General features: G+C 36.3%; 1 non-coding gene across 1 annotated transcript; it reads right to left on the bottom strand.

Annotated features, from left to right (window-relative positions):
- Positions 1-24804: 24804 nt before the first annotated feature.
- On the bottom strand, positions 24805-24908 carry LOC130971724 (small nucleolar RNA R71). Its single transcript, XR_009082936.1, has one exon. It is a non-coding gene; the product is annotated as a small nucleolar RNA R71 (small nucleolar RNA).
- Between the last annotated feature and the right edge of the window lie 379 nt (positions 24909-25287).

The raw sequence follows: 25287 nt of genomic DNA, 5'->3' as shown, positions 1-25287 counted from the left end.
TGAGTTCCTATGGATTCCAATCATTCTGAACTTCAAAGGATAAAGTGAAATGCCAAAACTATTCAGGATTGCAGTTGTAAACCCCACTATAAGAAGAGACATGAGCTTAATCGAACTCTCATTCTCATGCAAATTCACATCCTAAGCTTATATTAGTTTTGGTTGCTTGAGGACAAGCAACAGTTTAAGTTTGGTGTTGTGATGGTGAGTATCTTTTCAATCTTTTCCTAGTGAATTTGCATCTAATTTGTTGAGTTTAATAAGAATTAATTATCTTTTACCAATATGGATGCTACTTTGAGTCTTTTTGCAATTTTGTTTATTTTAGGTAGCATTCGGCGGAATTTGATGGAGTTTTTGCAGCACAAGAATCAAAGGAGATGGCAGCGAGAAGCGACGCGTACGCGTGACTGACGCGTACGCGTGATTTGGAGCTTTCCATGGCGACGCATGCGCGTGACTGACGCGTACGCGTGATTTGAAGATTTGCACAGCGACGCGTGCGTATGACCGACGCGTCCACGTGACTGGCAAAAAAGAGCATCACGTGACTGACGCGTACGCGTGACATGCGCCTCGTGCAGAAAACGTAGAAACCGCTGGGGTGATTTCTGGGCCCCATTTTATCACCCAAGTTAGGCGCGGATCCAGTGAAGCCAAGTGGTCCCCACGTTACAAGACGCGGAGTTGTTAGTTAATTCTGATTTAAATTCAAATTTGAATTTGATAGTTGGGTCCCATAGTCGGTAGCTAGGTATGGATAAGGAGGCATAGAATACATATGGTGAGCTACAACAATAGTCAAAGAGCCTAACATAGCTAAGTTAATAGATAATTGAGCATGCCATGAAGTTGTTAGGATCTCATATAGACCTTTAATCCTCTGAGCTACAGGCCCCATCCCGTCTCCACTGGATCTGTTTCCCGGAGTACCCTAAAACTAAAAAAAGGGAACCTTCCCTCGGGCTGGGCTCCTCCCACTGCTTGGGAGCTTACGGTTTCATGTTCTATTTCACTTAAAAATAGGAAAAGATATTATTTTAATTTTAAAATTAGATTTTAAATTAATTAGGATTAGTTATAAAAAGGGGAGACTTCTCTTCTATTGAGGGAGGTTCCATCCGGGGAATTCCATTAGGGAATTCTATACAAATTTACATTCCGTATTCCATGAGTAACTAATCCTCCATTGTTAAGGTTAGGAGCTCTGTCTATTTATATGGATTGATTTTATTACTTTTTCTATTTTAATTCATGTATGGATTTTTAATTTAAGAATTATTTTCGCTCTTTATTTTATGAATTTGGGTGGAACGGAAGTATGACCCTCTTTCTATTTGAGTTCTTGTAAAACTTGGAAAAGCTCTTTACTTGAACAACAGCTTGAAAACAATTTCTCCTAAATTTTAATTATTTGGATTTAACAGGATACATGACATATAATCCTCTTATTTTTGAGTAATTAGAATTTTTGTGGCATATAAACTGGAATTTGATCATCACCTTCTAATTGGAATTAATTGGTCAAGGAATTGGCAGTTAATGAATTTTAGAGGAGACTAGGAAGGTCTAAGAAATTAGGGCCTAGTCACATATAGTTTGCCATAAATTAAATCCTACATGATTAAAATAGTTAGTAAGAAAAGTTAATCCGGAAAAATAGATAATTCTGAAGCCTTAACTGTTTCTGCAATATTTTATTTTCAACTTATTTACTTGCGTACCTGTGATGATGAGATTTTTGACGGTTTAGAATTTCACTAATGAAATCTCGATGTAAAGTATAGTCTCTAAACCAACAATAATCCTTTCATACAAAAATTTATTTGTCACAAGTACAAACCCCTAAAATCTATAAACCGAAGTATTTAAACCTCGGGTCGTCTCTCAAAAAACTTGCAGGGTAGTGTTCTTGTTATTAGTTATGAACTTGTTTATTTTGGGGTTTTAGATGAGAAACATGAATAGTAAATGGTAATGAAATTTTATTAACAAAATGGTCTTGGCAAGGTTTGATGATCAAGGACCTATATCATTATCACTAATCACAATTATGATAGTTGCAAGGATCAATCTCACTAAGTCATCCTCTAACTAATAGTAAAGGAAAGTCAAGTGAGTTATATCAATCCAAATCCATAAATCCTAGTTCCTACTAATTGAATTAATGAAAGCTAGAGTCAATGGCTATCAGCTATCAATCACTTGGATATTAGGAACTCAAGAGTTCCTAAGTTATCTTCCCAAGCCAAGAACATAAAATTCTACTCCAACATCCTCCCAAGCATTCCATCAAACACTTGGAAGGCACAAAAGAAAAGTATAGTAAATCACAACAAGAAAGAATTCTAACTACAATTGAATACAAAGAATTAACAACAATAATCAAGGAAATCACAATGATCTTGAATTACCTTAAATTGCATTATTGAAAGAAAACAAAAGAACAAAAATAGATCCACAACAAAGTGAAGAATTACAAGAATTGAAATACAAAAATAGAGAGAAAGAGAGTAGAGAAGTAAAAATTGATAGAGGAAAAGTAAATCAAAGCATGAATTAAACCTAGATCTAAGAGGAGAGATTAACCTAAACCTAATCCTAATTCTAGAGAGAAGTGAGAGCTTCTCTCTCTAGAAACTATCTCTAAACTAATTCTAATGTGTATGAATGAACTAATCTAAGCTAGAATGATAGAATGGTGAATGAATCCTTGATATCCCCTTCAATCCTTGGTTCTTTAAAGCACTTGGGCGCCAAAATTGGTTGTAACTGGGCCCCACAACTTCCCAGAAATCGCTGGGCACGTTTTCTGTTTAAAACTCACGTGCGGCCATCGGCGCGGACGCGCACGGTACGCATACGCGTCCCTGGCCAAATTCACAATGTGCGCGTGAGCGCCTTATGCGCATGCGCGTCCTTGGCCGAGGTTACTCCTTTGGCTTTTTATGCTTCTCTCCACTTGCATGCTTCCTTCCTTGCTCCTTTGATCCATGCCTTGCCTATTTTAACCTGAGATTACTAGCAAACACATCAAGGCATCTTATGGAATCAAGGATGAATTAAAATTACCAAATTAAAGGCTTAAAAATCATGTTTCTACATTCAAGCACAAATATGGGAGAGATTACAAAACTATGCTAATTCATTGGCTAAATGTGAGAAAAGGTTATCAAAATGCTCTAAATTCAACACAAGATAAACCCTAAAAACGGGATTTATCAACCTCCCCACACTTAAATCTTAGCATGTCCTCATGCTAAATTAAGAATGAACTAAGGGGTATGCCATTTATTAAATGCAACTAAGCTATATGAACCTATCTAAATGCAACTACCTAAAGTGAATGAAAATGCTTGGTCAAAATAAATCAATTCCCAAGAAAGCATGTGTAAGCACAAGAGCTAGAGCAATAGGAACCAAGTCCAAACCACAATTGCATTGGATTATCAAAAGAATTATAAACTTGCAAGAATATAAATGATAGTGGTGAAAACATGTAATTGAGCTTTTGAACCCTCACCGGATGTGTAACCGCTCTATTCACTCAAGTGTTTAAGGGTTAATTCACTCAATTCTCTACTAATCATGTTCTTCCAAAATTTGATCTTCTTCTAACAATCAACACTTAATCCATGCATGCATACATTCATCATGAGGTCTTTCATAGATTGTAATGGGGTTAGGGTCAAGGTAGGATCATATATGGATAAGTGGACTAGAATTTGGACCTTTGATGAACTTAAACTTTCCCACCTAACCTATATAATGACCTATACAATGGAATTCTAACCTAACTACCCATCTTTTACTTTTTCACATACTCATGCATTTTCTTTTCATTTCACAACACTTATGTATTGATTCTCTTATTGAGCTTTGCTTTGAGGCATTTTGTCCCCTTTTATTGCTTTTCTCATCCTTTCTTTTTCTACATATATATTTTTTTCTTTTTTTCTTTCCTTTTTTTTCTTTTTCTTTTGTTTTTCTCATCATTTTTTTTCTTTCAAGAATATCAATGCATAAGGTCTTACACTTATTCAATACATGAGTATACACTCAATTCCCAAATATAAGAATACAAAACATCCCTTTTTATCCCAACCAATGTTCCCAATCCTCACTAAACTTGAAAATAAGCACTCTCACTAGTCTAAGGCAATCAAAGATCCAAACAAGGGACTTTTATTATTTTTTCGCTTTAGGGCTTGTAATGTGCTAAAATGAAGAATAATTGGGTTAAGCATAGGCTCAAAATTGGTTGCAATGGATGATAAAAGGTAGGCTATTTGGTTAAGTGAGCTAATGAAATAATGGCCTCAATCATATAAATGCGTGACTACAAGGAATAAATGGACATATAGAATCAAGCAAATCTAGGATCACAATCATAGAAAGAGAATAATTGCACACAAGAAGGAAAAATAAGTGGTTATAAAATGTAACCACATTAATAGGCTCAAAGCTCACTTGCTTGTGTTCTTAGCTCAAAACATACTTCACAAAATATAGAATTCAAGCAAGTTCCAAAATTTTTTCAATCAATTGGGGTGTGCTCTATAATTAAATTCCTTGGAAAATCTCAATATTTGACTAAGCATTGTTGTGATTGAGAAATTCTAGAAATTTCTTTAGTTTACCCTTTTCTTTTTCAATCAAAAACAATTTTCTTATGCAACAATGGTTAACTAGGTCTTTGACAATTCAAAAATAATTTCTAATCACAACCACAAACTAAAAAGATAACTATATAGAGAAAAATCCAACTAAAAAGTATGAAATCTAGCATCCAAAATATCTAAAATCCAAAATATGCATCCAAAATATCTAAAATCCAAAATATGCAACAACTAAGGCAAAAGTATCCAAAATATCCAAAATGACAAATATATACAAAAGTGCACAAAATAAGATAGCTAGGTAATATAACTAGGAAATATGCCAAAATGTTCACCGGTCCTCTAATGGTGCCACCGGCAACCTCCCCACACTTAAGATCAAGCATCGTCCTCGATGCTAATCCTGAGGATCAGGGATAGGTGAACCGGTAGGCTCTAGCTGAGTCGGTTTTTCGTAAATAGTCTCAGTTTGACGAACCGGACTCGATTCATGAGAGAAGAGAGATAATAGGGTAATATCATCATTATATGAGTATTAGAAGCTTCTTGAATGATATTATAAGGTTACCTGATCAGTTTTAGTTAAAAACAGAAAATCGGTTTAACCGGGTTCACAGTTTACTGGTGCAGCTTAGCACCAGCACTCTCTAATGACTTTAGCAATTCTAAGGCCTCATTATTCATGTTTTATTCTCATAATAAATATGTTACTAGTGTCATTCATGCTAGTAGCTCAAAAAAATAATTTTTAGAGATATTTTTACGAGTGTTCCAATACACCTAGTTTTAGTAGTTGTACATCAGAGATATTTTAATATTATTTTAATCCACCTCCAAGCCAACCAATCACAACTCACCCTACACCCCCAAAACCCCCAAGGCTGCCTCATTTGCTCATTGTGGCCGAAAATCACCAAGAGAAAAAGGAGAGAAAGTTCTTGGTTCATAAATCTTCAAAGCTTGATTTCTTCTGAACTAAAACTCAAATCAAAACTCCGATTTCACCAAAATGATCCTCTCTTCTTCCTCTACATAACCATGTGAATTATCAAGGCTGGAAATAAGGTGAGATGGCTGTCTCCCTCCCTCTTCAATTCGGTTTCAAGGAAACATGGGTAAAAATGTGTTTTCTTGATGTGTTTTAGGAGGAAAAAGTGCTTAAGGACCACCTGAAAGTTTGATTGAATTAGGAGCAGCAAAACCAGGTAGGGTTTGACGAATTTAATCTTGATTGATTGTGTTTGAGTTGTGTGATTATGATATGGTTTGGCTGTGCTTGAAATTGATTGTTTGTATGAGTAATTCTTGTTGAAATTTTGGTGAAAATTTGATGAAATTTGATGAAATTCAAGCTATGAATGTGTGTTCTTGTGGCTGCTGGACAAACGAACCCTAGGCCCTAAATTGAGGTTCAATTTGTGTTGAAATCATGTGGAAAAGATGGGGTTTTAGTGGCTGGAAATTTATTTTGAATTTTGGTAAAATCGGTTGCTGAAAAGATTGAAAAACGGGTAAAAACAGAGAAAGAATCTGAAGAATTTATGAAGAACACGAAGAACACTTTGAGTGTGGTGAAGAACAATGAAGAACACCTTTTTGATTCATAAAAGGGCAAGGAAGTAATTATTTTGGTGTTTGAGGGGTTATTTTGTAATTTCTGAAAGTTAGGGTGGTAAAAGTAGAAATATTAAAAGTTACCGGGGTAAAAAGTGAATTTTAAAGGTTAAAGGTTAAAGTAAAGTTAATTTTCGAAAATATATTAATAAAATAATATAATAATATTTAATTAAAAAATATTTTAATAAAAATAATAAAATAATGCAGAAAAGGCAGTTTTCTGTAAAAGCTTTAGAAAGACAACTTTAAGAGCAGAATCTCATAATTACCTTCATAAAACACTTAGGGAGTGGTAATAACATGTTAGTGAGGAAAAGATAAATAAAAGATAAAAAGTTAAAGAAAAGATAAAAACCAAAGAAAAAGTCTGTAAAATTCTAACGACAGAAAAACAGACAGAGACTAGTGAACGAACTAGGGCAACTTAGTTAGTACTTGAGTTACGACTAGTGTTAGGTATAATATGAAAAGTTAAACTGTTTCAGTATAGACTTAATGAACCTATACTTGGGACAGGCTAACTATTCATACCGAAATTTACATAAGCTTTAAATACATATGTTAAACAGAGTAAAGAAACACAAAGAACAGAGTAACCAGAGCAGAATAGAGGGATACAGAGAAAAGAGTAATCTGAGCAAAGTAAAAAGACATAGAGAAGAGAGTAATGTGACAAAGAGAAATGGTTTGAGTTAAGATGTTGTAAAAGTAAAAGCTGTAGAGTTTGTATAGCATGATTGAACAGAGAAAGAAAGAGGTACAGAATAAGAATGTGAAAGTAATGATGAATAATGAGAATGTTAATGAATGATGATAATGAGAATGATTATGTAAGAATCTGCTGCAGAGAGGCAGTCAGATAGATGGTGGTACGACCACTGAGAACGCTTTCCTGGGATACCTTGCTATAATGCTTTGCTGTAAGACAGAGGTTGCTTACAGAGGTATCAAGATGAATGTGCTCCTGTAAGACAGAGGTTGCTTACAGTGAGTGTGTTGTGGCTCCTGTAAGACAGAGGTTGCTTACAGTGAGTATGTTGTTGCTCCTGTAAGACAGAGGTTGCTTACAGTGAGTTTGTTGGGCGTATATCGGCTAGTAAGTTTTGCCCTGCAAGACAAAGGTTGCTTGCAGTGGATACCCTGCAAGACAAAGGTTGCTTGCAGTGGATATTGCCAACAGGAAAGCCTTATCCAGACAGAGGTTGCTGGGTAACGTCGGGAGCGGGTATGTAACCGACAGATGAGCTCATTACCTGCGCTAGGACTAGACATGCATCATACTTGGTTGTGCATTTTCTCTATTATGATTGTTGCATGAATGTATGCTTTCTTTGTTTGTATTCTATTCTCCGTGTTTGTGTCTGTGTTTTACTTTCTTGTATTCTTCTGTTTGCAATCTTTTTCTGTTTTCTCTATTTTCTCTATTTATCTGTCTTCTGTTTACTACTTCTCTATATTCTGCTATTAGTCTGCTAAACAACACAAAATTAATGAACGTAACTAACAACCCCGGCCCTACTAAGAACTCCCCAGTTCTTACCCCTTCTCTCTCCCTTCCCCCTCCAGATGGAAGCATGAGTACCCTTCCGTAGTTCGCTGATGACCGTTCGTAAAGAGAATTCCGCTCTAGGTAGTCTTCTGAGTCTAGGGTGAATCTCTTTATCTATGTATATGTATATACTATGAGACCAGCCAACGTCTGCACCCCATTCGTATGCGCACTTTAACCTAAAACCCGTGTACAAGACTCCTGTTGTGTGGCTACTTGATGTGGTACCAAAGAGACGTTCTATGGCAATGTCTGATCGTGCAGAGGAATAGCAGATGATATCCTACCTTTTGGTGACGTTCCACCTGACTTGGGTTTTGAAGACTTAGAACGTACTTTCCCTCGCTTTAGTAGTTTAGAGGGACTAAGCGAGTATAGAGTCTAGGCTAGCCTGGGTGCCAGCTTAGGGACTTCTTGAACAGGTCAGGACCTGGGATGTTGTATATATATATATGTATATAGATATTATTTAGCTATATCTAGGGGTGTTCTAACTAACGGTCTATACTCTAACAAAGGCTGGATAAATGAATGTTTCTAGCTACTCGTGATGTATTTATGTGTGGTTGGTTATAATTAACTTATTTGTTATTACTTGTGAATTGATTATGACTGATTCCGTTTATTAACCCAAATGTTTTCAAACCATAAAAAAAATATATACCTCGCAAATTAACCACGTTTTTAACAACGAATCAGGCTCATATGATAAATAATAGATAATAATTAGGAAGACAAATTGGTAGCGCTCAGTTTCCGGTGTGTCCTAGGCGTACTGAAAATTGGGTCGTTACAATTTGGTATCAGAGCAGTTCGTTCCTAGTAGAGCCTGGGGAGTGGACTGACTATGCTTCATTGCATACTCTGCTTGTGTGTCTCATGCTGTTAGGGTATCTTTAAGATACATTGGGCATGAATGTCTATGAGTGCTCATTTTGGGAATGTTCACACTTGACTTGAAGTGTTAAGACTGATCACCTTAATACCGATTGTTTGGTGCGGATAAGACCTCAATGACTGTGAATAGGCATGGTTTAATCGAGCTCCGAACGATGAATTGACGTGAGCCACAGCTATCTTCATAGCTGTTATGATCTTAATGGCTATGGATGTGTGAGATTTGGATGCTATCAGCAACGGACCGATCTCTTCGTTAGGATGGCTTGAAAGAAATAGACCGCTTGAAGAAGGATTCTTGCACGTGGCTAAACTTTTGAGGGCAAAATTTTCTTTTAGGAGGGTAGAATGTAACAACCCTGTTTTTCGAGTACGCGAGATCTTTTCTGAAGACACGGATTTCTCCGGAAGATCAGTAAAGGAAAGACCTATTATATATCATCAAGCATCTCAATCCTCATTGTCATTATGACATCTTTAAGCCAAAATCTCTTTTGAGGCAAGCTCGATAACGCGGTCACGAAGAACCTAGTTTTTGAACCGTATTGGTTAGGAGTTTTGATCCGGTTTTTCGTAAATAGTCTCAGTTTGACGAACCGGACTCGATTCATGAGAGAAGAGAGATAATAGGGTAATATCATCATTATATGAGTATTAGAAGCTTCTTGAATGATATTATAAGGTTACCTGGTCAGTTTTAGTTAAAAACGGAAAATCGGTTTAACCGGGTTCACAGTTTACTGGTGCAGCTTAGCACCAGCACTCTCTAATGACTTTAGCAATTCTAAGGCCTCATTATTCATGTTTTATTCTCATAATAAATATGTTACTAGTGTCATTCATGCTAGTAGCTCAAAAAAATAATTTTTAGAGATATTTTTACGAGTGTTCCGATACACCTAGTTTTAGTAGTTGTACACCAGAGATATTTTAATATTATTTTAATCCACCTCCAAGCCAACCAATCACAACTCACCCTACACCCCCAAAACCCCCAAGGCTGCCTCATTTGCTCATTGTGGCCGAAAATCACCAAGAGAAAAAGGAGAGAAAGTTCTTGGTTCATAAATCTTCAAAGCTTGATTTCTTCTGAACTAAAACTCAAATCAAAACTCCGATTTCACCAAAATGATCCTCTCTTCTTCCTCTACATAACCATGTGAATTATCAAGGCTGGAAATAAGGTGAGATGGCTGTCTCCCTCCCTCTTCAATTCGGTTTCAAGGAAACATGGGTAAAAATGTGTTTTCTTGATGTGTTTTAGGAGGAAAAAGTGCTTAAGGACCACCTGAAAGTTTGATTGAATTAGGAGCAGCAAAACCAGGTAGGGTTTGACGAATTTAATCTTGATTGATTGTGTTTGAGTTGTGTGATTATGATATGGTTTGGCTGTGCTTGAAATTGATTGTTTGTATGAGTAATTCTTGTTGAAATTTTGGTGAAAATTTGATGAAATTTGATGAAATTCAAGCTATGAATGTGTGTTCTTGTGGCTGCTGGACAAACGAACCCTAGGCCCTAAATTGAGGTTCAATTTGTGTTGAAATCATGTGGAAAAGATGGGGTTTTAGTGGCTGGAAATTTATTTTGAATTTTGGTAAAAATCGGTTGCTGAAAAGATTGAAAAACGGGTAAAAACAGAGAAAGAATCTGAAGAATTTATGAAGAACACGAAGAACACTTTGAGTGTGGTGAAGAACAATGAAGAACACCTTTTTGATTCATAAAAGGGCAAGGAAGTAATTATTTTGGTGTTTGAGGGGTTATTTTGTAATTTCTGAAAGTTAGGGTGGTAAAAGTAGAAATATTAAAAGTTACCGGGGTAAAAAGTGAATTTTAAAGGTTAAAGGTTAAAGTAAAGTTAATTTTCGAAAATATATTAATAAAATAATAAATAATAATATTTAATTTAAAAATAATATTTTAATAAAATAATAAAATAATGCAGAAAAGGCAGTTTTCTGTAAAAGCTTTAGAAAGACAACTTTAAGAGCAGAATCTCATAATTACCTTCATAAAACACTTAGGGAGTGGTAATAACATGTTAGTGAGGAAAAGATAAATAAAAGATAAAAAGTTAAAGAAAAGATAAAAACCAAAGAAAAAGTCTGTAAAATTCTAACGACAGAAAAACAGACAGAGACTAGTGAACGAACTAGGGCAACTTAGTTAGTACTTGAGTTACGACTAGTGTTAAGTATAATATGAAAAGTTAAACTGTTTCAGTATAGACTTAATGAACCTATACTTGGGACAGGCTAACTATTCATACCAAAATTTACATAAGCTTTAAATACATATGTTAAACAGAGTAAAGAAACACAAAGAACAGAGTAACCAGAGCAGAATAGAGGGATACAGAGAAAAGAGTAATCTGAGCAAAGTAAAAAGACATAGAGAAGAGAGTAATGTGACAAAGAGAAATGGTTTGAGTTAAGATGTTGTAAAAGTAAAAGCTGTAGAGTTTGTATAGCATGATTGAACAGAGAAAGAAAGAGGTACAGAATAAGAATGTGAAAGTGATGATGAATAATGAGAATGTTAATGAATGATGATAATGAGAATGATTATGTAAGAATCTGCTGCAGAGAGGCAGTCAGATAGATGGTGGTACGACCACTGAGAACGCTTTCCTGGGATACCTTGCTATAATGCTTTGCTGTAAGACAGAGGTTGCTTACAGAGGTATCAAGATGAATGTGCTCCTGTAAGACAGAGGTTGCTTACAGTGAGTGTGTTGTGGCTCCTGTAAGACAGAGGTTGCTTACAGTGAGTATGTTGTTGCTCCTGTAAGACAGAGGTTGCTTACAGTGAGTTTGTTGGGCGTATATCGGCTAGTAAGTTTTGCCCTGCAAGACAAAGGTTGCTTGCAGTGGATACCCTGCAAGACAAAGGTTGCTTGCAGTGGATATTGCCAACAGGAAAGCCTTATCCAGACAGAGGTTGCTGGGTAACGTCGGGAGCGGGTATGTAACCGACAGATGAGCTCATTACCTGCGCTAGGACTAGACATGCATCATACTTGGTTGTGCATTTTCTCTATTATGATTGTTGCATGAATGTATGCTTTCTTTGTTTGTATTCTATTCTCCGTGTTTGTGTCTGTGTTTTACTTTCTTGTATTCTTCTGTTTGCAATCTTTTTCTGTTTTCTCTATTTTCTCTATTTATCTGTCTTCTGTTTACTACTTCTCTATATTCTGCTATTAGTCTGCTAAACAACACAAAATTAATGAACGTAACTAACAACCCCGGCCCTACTAAGAACTCCCCAGTTCTTACCCCTTCTCTCTCCCTTCCCCCTCCAGATGGAAGCATGAGTACCCTTCCGTAGTTCGCTGATGACCGTTCGTAAAGAGAATTCCGCTCTAGGTAGTCTTCTGAGTCTAGGGTGAATCTCTTTATCTATGTATATGTATATACTGTGAGACCAGCCAACGTCTGCACCCCGTTCGTATGCGCACTTTAACCTAAAACCCGTGTACAAGACTCCTGTTGTGTGGCTACTTGATGTGGTACCAAAGAGACGTTCTATGGCAATGTCTGATCGTGCAGAGGAATAGCAGATGATATCCTACCTTTTGGTGACGTTCCACCTGACTTGGGTTTTGAAGACTTAGAACGTACTTTCCCTCGCTTTAGTAGTTTAGAGGGACTAAGCGAGTATAGAGTCTAGGCTAGCCTGGGTGCCAGCTTAGGGACTTCTTGAACAGGTCAGGACCTGGGATGTTGTATATATATATGTATATAGATATTATTTAGCTATATCTAAGGGTGTTCTAACTAACGGTCTATACTCTAACAAAGGCTGGATAAATGAATGTTTCTAGCTACTCGTGATGTATTTATGTGTGGTTGGTTATAATTAACTTATTTGTTATTACTTGTGAATTGATTATGACTGATTCCGTTTATTAACCCAAATGTTTTCAAACCATAAAAAAAATATATACCTCGCAAATTAACCACGTTTTTAACAACGAATCAGGCTCATATGATAAATAATAGATAATAATTAGGAAGACAAATTGGTAGCGCTCAGTTTCCGGTGTGTCCTAGGCGTACTGAAAATTGGGTCGTTACAATTTGGTATCAGAGCAGTTCGTTCCTAGTAGAGCCTGGGGAGTGGACTGACTATGCTTCATTGCATACTCTGCTTGTGTGTCTCATGCTGTTAGGGTATCTTTAAGATACATTGGGCATGAATGTCTATGAGTGCTCATTTTGGGAATGTTCACACTTGACTTGAAGTGTTAAGACTGATCACCTTAATACCGATTGTTTGGTGCGGATAAGACCTCAATGACTGTGAATAGGCATGGTTTAATCGAGCTCCGAACGATGAATTGACGTGAGCCACAGCTATCTTCATAGCTGTTATGATCTTAATGGCTATGGATGTGTGAGATTTGGATGCTATCAGCAACGGACCGATCTCTTCGTTAGGATGGCTTGAAAGAAATAGACCGCTTGAAGAAGGATTCTTGCACGTGGCTAAACTTTTGAGGGCAAAATTTTCTTTTAGGAGGGTAGAATGTAACAACCCTGTTTTTCGAGTACGCGAGATCTTTTCTGAAGACACGGATTTCTCCGGAAGATCAGTAAAGGAAAGACCTATTATATATCATCAAGCATCTCAATCCTCATTGTCATTATGACATCTTTAAGCCAAAATCTCTTTTGAGGCAAGCTCGATAACGCGGTCACGAAGAACCTAGTTTTTGAACCGTATTGGTTAGGAGTTTTGATCCGGTTTTTCGTAAATAGTCTCAGTTTGACGAACCGGACTCGATTCATGAGAGAAGAGAGATAATAGGGTAATATCATCATTATATGAGTATTAGAAGCTTCTTGAATGATATTATAAGGTTACCTGGTCAGTTTTAGTTAAAAACGGAAAATCGGTTTAACCGGGTTCACAGTTTACTGGTGCAGCTTAGCACCAGCACTCTCTAATGACTTTAGCAATTCTAAGGCCTCATTATTCATGTTTTATTCTCATAATAAATATGTTACTAGTGTCATTCATGCTAGTAGCTCAAAAAAATAATTTTTAGAGATATTTTTACGAGTGTTCCGATACACCTAGTTTTAGTAGTTGTACACCAGAGATATTTTAATATTATTTTAATCCACCTCCAAGCCAACCAATCACAACTCACCCTACACCCCCAAAACCCCCAAGGCTGCCTCATTTGCTCATTGTGGCCGAAAATCACCAAGAGAAAAAGGAGAGAAAGTTCTTGGTTCATAAATCTTCAAAGCTTGATTTCTTCTGAACTAAAACTCAAATCAAAACTCCGATTTCACCAAAATGATCCTCTCTTCTTCCTCTACATAACCATGTGAATTATCAAGGCTGGAAATAAGGTGAGATGGCTGTCTCCCTCCCTCTTCAATTCGGTTTCAAGGAAACATGGGTAAAAATGTGTTTTCTTGATGTGTTTTAGGAGGAAAAAGTGCTTAAGGACCACCTGAAAGTTTGATTGAATTAGGAGCAGCAAAACCAGGTAGGGTTTGACGAATTTAATCTTGATTGATTGTGTTTGAGTTGTGTGATTATGATATGGTTTGGCTGTGCTTGAAATTGATTGTTTGTATGAGTAATTCTTGTTGAAATTTTGGTGAAAATTTGATGAAATTTGATGAAATTCAAGCTATGAATGTGTGTTCTTGTGGCTGCTGGACAAACGAACCCTAGGCCCTAAATTGAGGTTCAATTTGTGTTGAAATCATGTGGAAAAGATGGGGTTTTAGTGGCTGGAAATTTATTTTGAATTTTGGTAAAAATCGGTTGCTGAAAAGATTGAAAAACGGGTAAAAACAGAGAAAGAATCTGAAGAATTTATGAAGAACACGAAGAACACTTTGAGTGTGGTGAAGAACAATGAAGAACACCTTTTTGATTCATAAAAGGGCAAGGAAGTAATTATTTTGGTGTTTGAGGGGTTATTTTGTAATTTCTGAAAGTTAGGGTGGTAAAAGTAGAAATATTAAAAGTTACCGGGGTAAAAAGTGAATTTTAAAGGTTAAAGGTTAAAGTAAAGTTAATTTTCGAAAATATATTAATAAAATAATAAATAATAATATTTAATTAAAAAATAATATTTTAATAAAAATAATAAAATAATGCAGAAAAGGCAGTTTTCTGTAAAAGCTTTAGAAAGACAACTTTAAGAGCAGAATCTCATAATTACCTTCATAAAACACTTAGGGAGTGGTAATAACATGTTAGTGAGGAAAAGATAAATAAAAGATAAAAAGTTAAAGAAAAGATAAAAACCAAAGAAAAAGTCTGTAAAATTCTAACGACAGAAAAACAGACAGAGACTAGTGAACGAACTAGGGCAACTTAGTTAGTACTTGAGTTACGACTAGTGTTAGGTATAATATGAAAAGTTAAACTGTTTCAGTATAGACTTAATGAACCTATACTTGGGACAGGCTAACTATTCATACCAAAATTTACATAAGCTTTAAATACATATGTTAAACAGAGTAAAGAAACACAAAGAACAGAGTAACCAGAGCAGAATAGAGGGATACAGAGAAAAGAGTAATCTGAGCAAAGTAAAAAGACATAGAGAAGAGAGTAATGTGACAAAGAGAAATGGTTTGAGTTAAGATGTTGTAAAAGTAAAAGCTGTAGAGTTTGTATAGCATGATTGAACAGAGAAAGAAAGAGGTACAGAATAAGAATGTGAAAGTGATGATGAATAATGAGAATGTTAATGAATGATGATAATGAGAATGATTATGTAAGAATCTGCTGCAGAGAGGCAGTCAGATAGATGGTGGTACGACCACTGAGAACGCTTTCCTGGGATACCTTGCTATAATGCTTTGCTGTAAGACAGAGGTTGCTTACAGAGGTATCAAGATGAATGTGCTCCTGTAAGACAGAGGTTGCTTACAGTGAGTGTGTTGTGGCTCCTGTAAGACAGAGGTTGCTTACAGTGAGTATGTTGTTGCTCCTGTAAGACAGAGGTTGCTTACAGTGAGTTTGTTGGGCGTATATCGGCTAGTAAGTTTTGCCCTGCAAGACAAAGGTTGCTTGCAGTGGATACCCTGCAAGACAAAGGTTGCTTGCAGTGGATATTGCCAACAGGAAAGCCTTATCCAGACAGAGGTTGCTGGGTAACGTCGGGAGCGGGTATGTAACCGACAGATGAGCTCATTACCTGCGCTAGGACTAGACATGCATCATACTTGGTTGTGCATTTTCTCTATTATGATTGTTGCATGAATGTATGCTTTCTTTGTTTGTATTCTATTCTCCGTGTTTGTGTCTGTGTTTTACTTTCTTGTATTCTTCTGTTTGCAATCTTTTTCTGTTTTCTCTATTTTCTCTATTTATCTGTCTTCTGTTTACTACTTCTCTATATTCTGCTATTAGTCTGCTAAACAACACAAAATTAATGAACGTAACTAACAACCCCGGCCCTACTAAGAACTCCCCAGTTCTTACCCCTTCTCTCTCCCTTCCCCCTCCAGATGGAAGCATGAGTACCCTTCCGTAGTTCGCTGATGACCGTTCGTAAAGAGAATTCCGCTCTAGGTAGTCTTCTGAGTCTAGGGTGAATCTCTTTATCTATGTATATGTATATACTGTGAGACCAGCCAACGTCTGCACCCCGTTCGTATGCGCACTTTAACCTAAAACCCGTGTACAAGACTCCTGTTGTGTGGCTACTTGATGTGGTACCAAAGAGACGTTCTATGGCAATGTCTGATCGTGCAGAGGAATAGCAGATGATATCCTACCTTTTGGTGACGTTCCACCTGACTTGGGTTTTGAAGACTTAGAACGTACTTTCCCTCGCTTTAGTAGTTTAGAGGGACTAAGCGAGTATAGAGTCTAGGCTAGCCTGGGTGCCAGCTTAGGGACTTCTTGAACAGGTCAGGACCTGGGATGTTGTATATATATATATGTATATAGATATTATTTAGCTATATCTAGGGGTGTTCTAACTAACGGTCTATACTCTAACAAAGGCTGGATAAATGAATGTTTCTAGCTACTCGTGATGTATTTATGTGTGGTTGGTTATAATTAACTTATTTGTTATTACTTGTGAATTGATTATGACTGATTCCGTTTATTAACCCAAATGTTTTCAAACCATAAAAAAAATATATACCTCGCAAATTAACCACGTTTTTAACAACGAATCAGGCTCATATGATAAATAATAGATAATAATTAGGAAGACAAATTGGTAGCGCTCAGTTTCCGGTGTGTCCTAGGCGTACTGAAAATTGGGTCGTTACAATTTGGTATCAGAGCAGTTCGTTCCCAGTAGAGCCTGGGGAGTGGACTGACTATGCTTCATTGCATACTCTGCTTGTGTGTCTCATGCTGTTAGGGTATCTTTAAGATACATTGGGCATGAATGTCTATGAGTGCTCATTTTGGGAATGTTCACACTTGACTTGAAGTGTAAAGACTGATCACCTTAATACCGATTGTTTGGTGCGGATAAGACCTCAATGACTGTGAATAGGCATGGTTTAATCGAGCTCCGAACGATGAATTGACGTGAGCCACAGCTATCTTCATAGCTGTTATGATCTTAATGGCTATGGATGTGTGAGATTTGGATGCTATCAGCAACGGACCGATCTCTTTGTTAGGATGGCTTGAAAGAAATAGACCGCTTGAAGAAGGATTCTTGCACGTGGCTAAAATTTTGAGGGCAAAATTTTCTTTTAGGAGGGTAGAATGTAACAACCCTGTTTTTCGAGTACGCGAGATCTTTTCTGAAGACACGGATTTCTCCGGAAGATCAGTAAAGGAAAGACCTATTATATATCATCAAGCATCTCAATCCTCATTGTCATTATGACATCTTTAAGCCAAAACCTCTTTTGAGGCAAGCTCGATAACGCGGTCACGAAGAACCTAGTTTTTGAACCGTATTGGTTAGGAGTTTTGATCCGGTTTTTCGTAAATAGTCTCAGTTTGACGAACCGGACTCGATTCATGAGAGAAGAGAGATAATAGGGTAATATCATCATTATATGAGTATTAGAAGCTTCTTGAATGATATTATAAGGTTACCTGGTCAGTTTTAGTTAAAAACAGAAAATCGGTTTAACCGGGTTCACAGTTTACTGGTGCAGCTTAGCACCAGCACTCTCTAATGACTTTAGCAATTCTAAGGCCTCATTATTCATGTTTTATTCTCATAATAAATATGTTACTAGTGTCATTCATGCTAGTAGCTCAAAAAATAATTTTTAGAGATATTTTTACGAGTGTTCCGATACACCTAGTTTTAGTAGTTGTACACCAGAGATATTTAATATTATTTTAATCCACCTCCAAGCCAACCAATCACAACTCACCCTACACCCCCAAAACCCCCAAGGCTGCCTCATTTGCTCATTGTGGCCGAAAATCACCAAGAGAAAAAGGAGAGAAAGTTCTTGGTTCATAAATCTTCAAAGCTTGATTTCTTCTGAACTAAAACTCAAATCAAAACTCCGATTTCACCAAAATGATCCTCTCTTCTTCCTCTACATAACCATGTGAATTATCAAGGCTGGAAATAAGGTGAGATGGCTGTCTCCCTCCCTCTTCAATTCGGTTTCAAGGAAACATGGGTAAAAATGTGTTTTCTTGATGTGTTTTAGGAGGAAAAAGTGCTTAAGGACCACCTGAAAGTTTGATTGAATTAGGAGCAGCAAAACCAGGTAGGGTTTGACGAATTTAATCTTGATTGATTGTGTTTGAGTTGTGTGATTATGATATGGTTTGGCTGTGCTTGAAATTGATTGTTTGTATGAGTAATTCTTGTTGAAATTTTGGTGAAAATTTGATGAAATTTGATGAAATTCAAGCTATGAATGTGTGTTCTTGTGGCTGCTGGACAAACGAACCCTAGGCCCTAAATTGAGGTTCAATTTGTGTTGAAATCATGTGGAAAAGATGGGGTTTTAGTGGCTGGAAATTTATTTTGAATTTTGGTAAAATCGGTTGCTGAAAAGATTGAAAAACGGGTAAAACAGAGAAAGAATCTGAAGAATTTATGAAGAACACGAAGAACACTTTGAGTGTGGTGAAGAACAATGAAGAACACCTTTTTGATTCATAAAAGGGCAAGGAAGTAATTATTTTGGTGTTTGAGGGGTTATTTTGTAATTTCTGAAAGTTAGGGTGGTAAAAGTAGAAATATTAAAAGTTACCGGGGTAAAAAGTGAATTTTAAAGGTTAAAGGTTAAAGTAAAGTTAATTTTCGAAAATATATTAATAAAATAATAAATAATAATATTTAATTAAAAAATAATATTTTAATAAAAATAATAAAATAATGCAGAAAAGGCAGTTTTCTGTAAAAGCTTTAGAAAGACAACTTTAAGAGCAGAATCTCATAATTACCTTCATAAAACACTTAGGGAGTGGTAATAACATGTTAGTAAGGAAAAGATAAATAAAAGATAAAAAGTTAAAGAAAAGATAAAAACCAAAGAAAAAGTCTGTAAAATTCTAACGACAGAAAAACAGACAGAGACTAGTGAACGAACTAGGGCAACTTAGTTAGTACTTGAGTTACGACTAGTGTTAGGTATAATATGAAAAGTTAAACTGTTTCAGTATAGACTTAATGAACCTATACTTGGGACAGGCTAACTATTCATACCGAAATTTACATAAGCTTTAAATACATATGTTAAACAGAGTAAAGAAACACAAAGAACAGAGTAACCAGAGCAGAATAGAGGGATACAGAGAAAGAGTAATCTGAGCAAAGTAAAAAGACATAGAGAGAGAATGTGACAAAGAGAAATGGTTTGAGTTAGATGTTGTAAAAGTAAAAGCTGTAGAGTTTGTATAGCATGATTGAACAGAGAAAGAAAGGGGTACAGAATAAGAATGTGAAAGTGATGATGAATAATGAGAATGTTAATGAATGATGATAATGAGAATGATTATGTAAGAATCTGCTGCAGAGAGGCAGTCAGATAGATGGTGGTACGACCACTGAGAACGCTTTCCTGGGATACCTTGCTATAATGCTTTGCTGTAAGACAGAGGTTGCTTACAGAGGTATCAAGATGAATGTGCTCCTGTAAGACAGAGGTTGCTTACAATGAATGTGTTGTGGCTCCTGTAAGACAGAGGTTGCTTACAGTGAGTATGTTGTTGCTCCTGTAAGACAGAGGTTGCTTACAGTGAGTTTGTTGGGCGTATATCGGCTAGTAAGTTTTGCCCTGCAAGACAAAGGTTGCTTGCAGTGGATACCCTGCAAGACAAAGGTTGCTTGCAGTGGATATTGCCAACAGGAAAGCCTTATCCAGACAGAGGTTGCTGGGTAACGTCGGGAGCGGGTATGTAACCGACAGATGAGCTCATTACCTGCGCTAGGACTAGACATGCATCATACTTGGTTGTGCATTTTCTCTATTATGATTGTTGCATGAATGTATGCTTTCTTTGTTTGTATTCTATTCTCCGTGTTTGTGTCTGTGTTTTACTTTCTTGTATTCTTCTGTTTGCAATCTTTTTCTGTTTTCTCTATTTTCTCTATTTATCTGTCTTCTGTTTACTACTTCTCTATATTCTGCTATTAGTCTGCTAAACAACACAAAATTAATGAACGTAACTAACAACCCCGGCCCTACTAAGAACTCCCCAGTTCTTACCCCTTCTCTCTCCCTTCCCCCTCCAGATGGAAGCATGAGTACCCTTCCGTAGTTCGCTGATGACCGTTTGTAAAGAGAATTCCGCTCTAGGTAGTCTTCTGAGTCTAGGGTGAATCTCTTTATCTATGTATATGTATATACTGTGAGACCAGCCAACGTCTGCACCCCGTTCGTATGCGCACTTTAACCTAAAACCCGTGTACAAGACTCCTGTTGTGTGGCTACTTGATGTGGTACCAAAGAGACGTTCTATGGCAATGTCTGATCGTGCAGAGGAATAGCAGATATCCTACCTTTTGGTGACGTTCCACCTGACTTGGGTTTTGAAGACTTAGAACGTACTTTTCCTCGCTTTAGTAGTTTAGAGGGACTAAGCGAGTATAGAGTCTAGGCTAGCCTGGGTGTCAGCTTAGGGACTTCTTGAACAGGTCAGGACCTGGGATGTTGTATATATATATATATGTATATAGATATTATTTAGCTATATCTAGGGGTGTTCTAACTAACGGTCTATACTCTAACAAAGGCTGGATAAATGAATGTTTCTAGCTACTCGTGATGTATTTATGTGTGGTTGGTTATAATTAACTTATTTGTTATTACTTGTGAATTGATTATGACTGATTCCGTTTATTAACCCAAATGTTTTCAAACCATAAAAAAAATATATACCTCGCAAATTAACCACGTTTTTAACAACGAATCAGGCTCATATGATAAATAATAGATAATAATTAGGAAGACAAATTGGTAGCGCTCAGTTTCCGGTGTGTCCTAGGCGTACTGAAAATTGGGTCGTTACAAATAGCACGCTCTTAACGGTGTTGGAAAGTAGACATCAAGAGCTTTCCAGCAATATATAATAGTTCATACTTTATTCGAAATTAGATGACGCAAACTGGCGCTCAACGCCAGTTTCATGCTGCATTCTGGAGTCAAACGCCAGAAACACGTCACGAACCAGAGTTGAATGCCAAAAACACGTTACAACTTGGCGTTCAACTCCAAAAGAAGCCTCAGCTCGTGCAAAGTTCAAGCTCAGCCCAAGCACACACCAAGTGGGCCCCGGAAGTGGATTTCTGCACTTAGACTTATTTCTGTAAACCCTAATAGCTAGTTTAGTATAAATAGAACTTTTAACTATTGTACTAGTGGTCTAGTCTTTTGACCATTCGGTCTTTTGATTACGTTTGGGGGCTGGCCATTCGGCCATGCCTGAACTTTCATCACTTATGTATTTTCAACGATGGAGTTTCTACACACCATAGATTAAGGGTGTGGAGCTCTGTTGTACCTCAAGTTTTAATGCAATTACTACTATTTTCTATTCAATTCGATTTATTCCTGTTCTAAGATACCATTCGTACCTCAACCTGATGGATGTGATGATCCGTGACACTCATCATCATTCATCCTTATGAACGCGTGCTTGACAACCACTTCCGTTTTACAAGCGAAAGCTAGAGTGTGTATCTCTTGGATTCCTGATGCACGACGCATGGTTGCCCTCGCCTGACAACCGAGCCTTTCATTCCGTGATATCAGAGTCTTCGTGGTATAAGCTAGAATTGATGGCGGCATTCATGAGAATCCGGAAAGTCTAAACCTTGTCTGTGGTATTCCGAGTAGGATTCAGGGATTGAATGACTGTGACGAGCTTCAAACTCGCGATTGTTGGGCGTGATGACAAACGCAAAAGAATCAAGGGATTCTATTCCAACATGATCGAGAACCGACAGATGATTAGCCGTGCCGTGACAGAGCATTTGGACCTTTTTTACTGAGAGGATGGGATGTTGCCATTGACAACGGTGATGCCCTACATACAGCTTGCCATGGAAAGGAATAAGAAGGATTGAAGGAAGGCAGTAGGAAAGCAGAGATCCAACAGGGACAAGCATCTCCATACACTTATCTGAAATTCCCACCATTGAATTATATGAGTAACTCTATCTTTATTTTCTGCTTTATTTATTATTCGAAAACTCCATAACATTTACTATCCGCCTAACTGAGATTTACAAGATGACCATAGCTTGCTTCATACCAACAATCTCCGTGGGATCGACCCTTACTCACGTAAGGTATTACTTGGATGACCCAGTGCACTTGCTGGTTAGTTGTGCAGAGTTGTGACTAAGTGTGATTCACGTTTGAGAGCGCTACCAAGTTTTTGGTGCCATTGTTGATGATCACAATTTCGTGCACCAAGTTTTTGGCACCGTTGCTGGGGATTTTTCGAGTTTGGATAATTGACGGTTCATCTTGTTGCTTAGATTAGGTAATTTTCTCTTTTATTTTATTTTCAAAAAGTTTTCAAAAATATTTTTCAAAATTCTCCCTCTATTTTTGAAAAATCCTTCAGATTTTTTAAGAATGAATTCTAGAGTTTCAAAATGGTATGCTGAAGCTTGGCTGGCCATCAAGCTTTAGACTAACCTGGTATGATTCCTGGAATTTTGATTGAGGACTTTGAATTCATTACTTCCTTTTTCCTATATGTTTTCAAAAAAATAAAATAAAATCTAAAAAAATAATAATAAAATTATAAAAATCAAAAATATTTTTGTGTTTCTTGTTTGAGTCTTGTGTCATGTTTTAAGTTTGGTGTCAATTGCATATTCATATTGTTCTTACATTTTTCGAAAAATTCATGCATTCATAGTGTTCTTCATGATCTTCAAGTTGTTCTTGGTAAGTCTTCTTGTTTGATCTTGATGTTTTCTTGTTTTGTGTCTTTTATTGTTTTTCATGTGCATCTTTGCATTCATATTGTTTAAGCATTAAAGATTTCTAAGTTTGGTGTCTTGCATGTTTTCTTTGCATCAAAAATTTTTCAAAAATATGTTCTTGATTTTCATCATGATCTTCAAAGTGTTCTTGGTGTTCATCTTGACAATCATAGTGTTCTTGCATGCATCATTGGTTTTAATCCAAAATTTTCATGTTTTGGGTCATATTTGTGTTTTTCTCTCTCATCATTAAAAAATTCAAAAATAAAAAAATATTTTTCCCTTTTTTTCTCTCAAAATTTCGAAAATTTGGGTTGACTTAGTCAAAAATTTTTAAAATAAGTTAGTTCTTATAAGTCAAGTCAAATTTTTAAATTTTAAAAATCTTATCTTTTTAAAACTTTTTCAAAATTCAAATCTTTTTCATTTTTCTTTCATGATTTTCGAAAATTTCAAAAATTATTTTCAAAATCTTTTCTTAATTTTATTTCAAAATTTTCGAAACTTAACTAACAAGTAATGTGATTGGTTCAAAAATTTGAAGTTTGTTACTTTCTTGTTAAGAAAGGTTCAATCTTTAAATTCTAGAATCTTATCTTTTAGTTTCTTGTTAGTTAAGTAATTAATTTTAATTTTAAAAAAATTAAATCTTTTCTAACCATATCTTTTTAATCATATCTTTTTGTTTTATCTTTTATATCATATCTTTTTTTTTCAAAATTTTATCTTTTTTCAAAAATTTGATTTTAAAATATCTTTTCTAACTTATTATCTTCTTATCTTCTTATCTTTTCAAATTTGATTTTCAAACTAACTATTTGACTTTTTGTTTGTTTCTTATCTTTTTCAAAACCACCTAACAACTTTTCTGTCTCTAATTTTCGAAAATACCTCCCTCTTTTTCAAAAATTCTTTTTTAATTAATTAATTATTTTAAATTTTAAATTTTAATTTTATTTCTTATCTTAAATTTCGAAAATCACTAACTCTTTTTCAAAATTTATTTTTGAAATTCTCCTTCTCTCATCTTATTCTATTTATTTATTCATTCACTAACACTTCTCTTCATCTCAAATCTCTGCCCCTATCCTCACCTTTGTGTTTGGATTCTCCTTTCTTTATTCCCTTTTTTCTTCTACTAACAATAAGGAACCTCTTTACTGTGACATAGAGGATTCCTCTTCTTTTTCTGTTCTCTTCTCTTTCATATGAGCAGGAACAAGGAAAAAGGCATTCTTGTTGAAGCTGATCCAGAACCTGAAAGGACTCTGAAGAGAAAACTAAAAGAAGCTAAATTACAACAATCCAGAGACAACCTTGCTGAAATTTTCGAACAAGAAAAGGAGATGGCAGCCGAACCCAACAACAATAATGCAAGGAGAATGCTTGGTGATTATACTGTACCTACTTCCAGGTTTGATGGAAGAAGCATATCAATTCCTGCCATTGGAGCAAATAATTTTGAGCTAAAACCTCAATTAGTTGCTCTAATGCAACAGAACTGCAAGTTTCATGGACTTCCATCAGAAGATCCCTACCATTTCTTAACTGAGTTCTTGCAGATTTGTGAGACTGTTAAGACTGATAGAGTAGATCCTGAAGTCTACAGGCTCATGCTTTTCCCTTTTGCTGTAAGAGATAGAGCTAGAGCATGGTTGGACTCTCAAACTAAAGATAGCCTGGACTCCTGGGATAAGCTGGTCACGGCCTTCTTGGCTAAATTCTTTCCTCCTCAAAAGCTGAGCAAGCTTAGAGTGGATGTTCAGACCTTTAAACAAAAAGATGGTGAATCTCTCTATGAAGCTTGGGAAAGATACAAGCAGATGACCAAAAGATGTCCTTCTGACATATTTTCAGAATAGACCATGATAGATATATTCTATTATGGTCTATCTGAGTTCTCTAAGATGTCACTGGACCATTCTGCAGGTGGATCCATTCACCTAAAGAAAATTCCTGCAGAGGCTCAAGAACTTATTGACATGGTTGCAATTAACCAGTTCATGTACACTTCTGAGAGAAATTCCGTGAATAATGGGACGCCTCAAAGGAAGGGAGTTCTTGAAATTGATGCTCTGAATGCCATATTGGCTCAGAATAAAATGTTGACTCAGCAAGTCAACGTGATTTCTCAAAGTCTGAATGGATGGTAAAATGCATCCAACAGTACTAAAGAGGCATCTTCTGAAGAAGAAGCTTATGATCCTGAGAACCCTGCAATGGCAGAG

The sequence above is a fragment of the Arachis stenosperma genome, chromosome 3 (assembly GCF_014773155.1).
Source record: "Arachis stenosperma cultivar V10309 chromosome 3, arast.V10309.gnm1.PFL2, whole genome shotgun sequence".
Lineage (NCBI taxonomy): Eukaryota > Viridiplantae > Streptophyta > Magnoliopsida > Fabales > Fabaceae > Arachis > Arachis stenosperma.
This window is presented reverse-complemented; position numbering and strand designations above follow the sequence as displayed.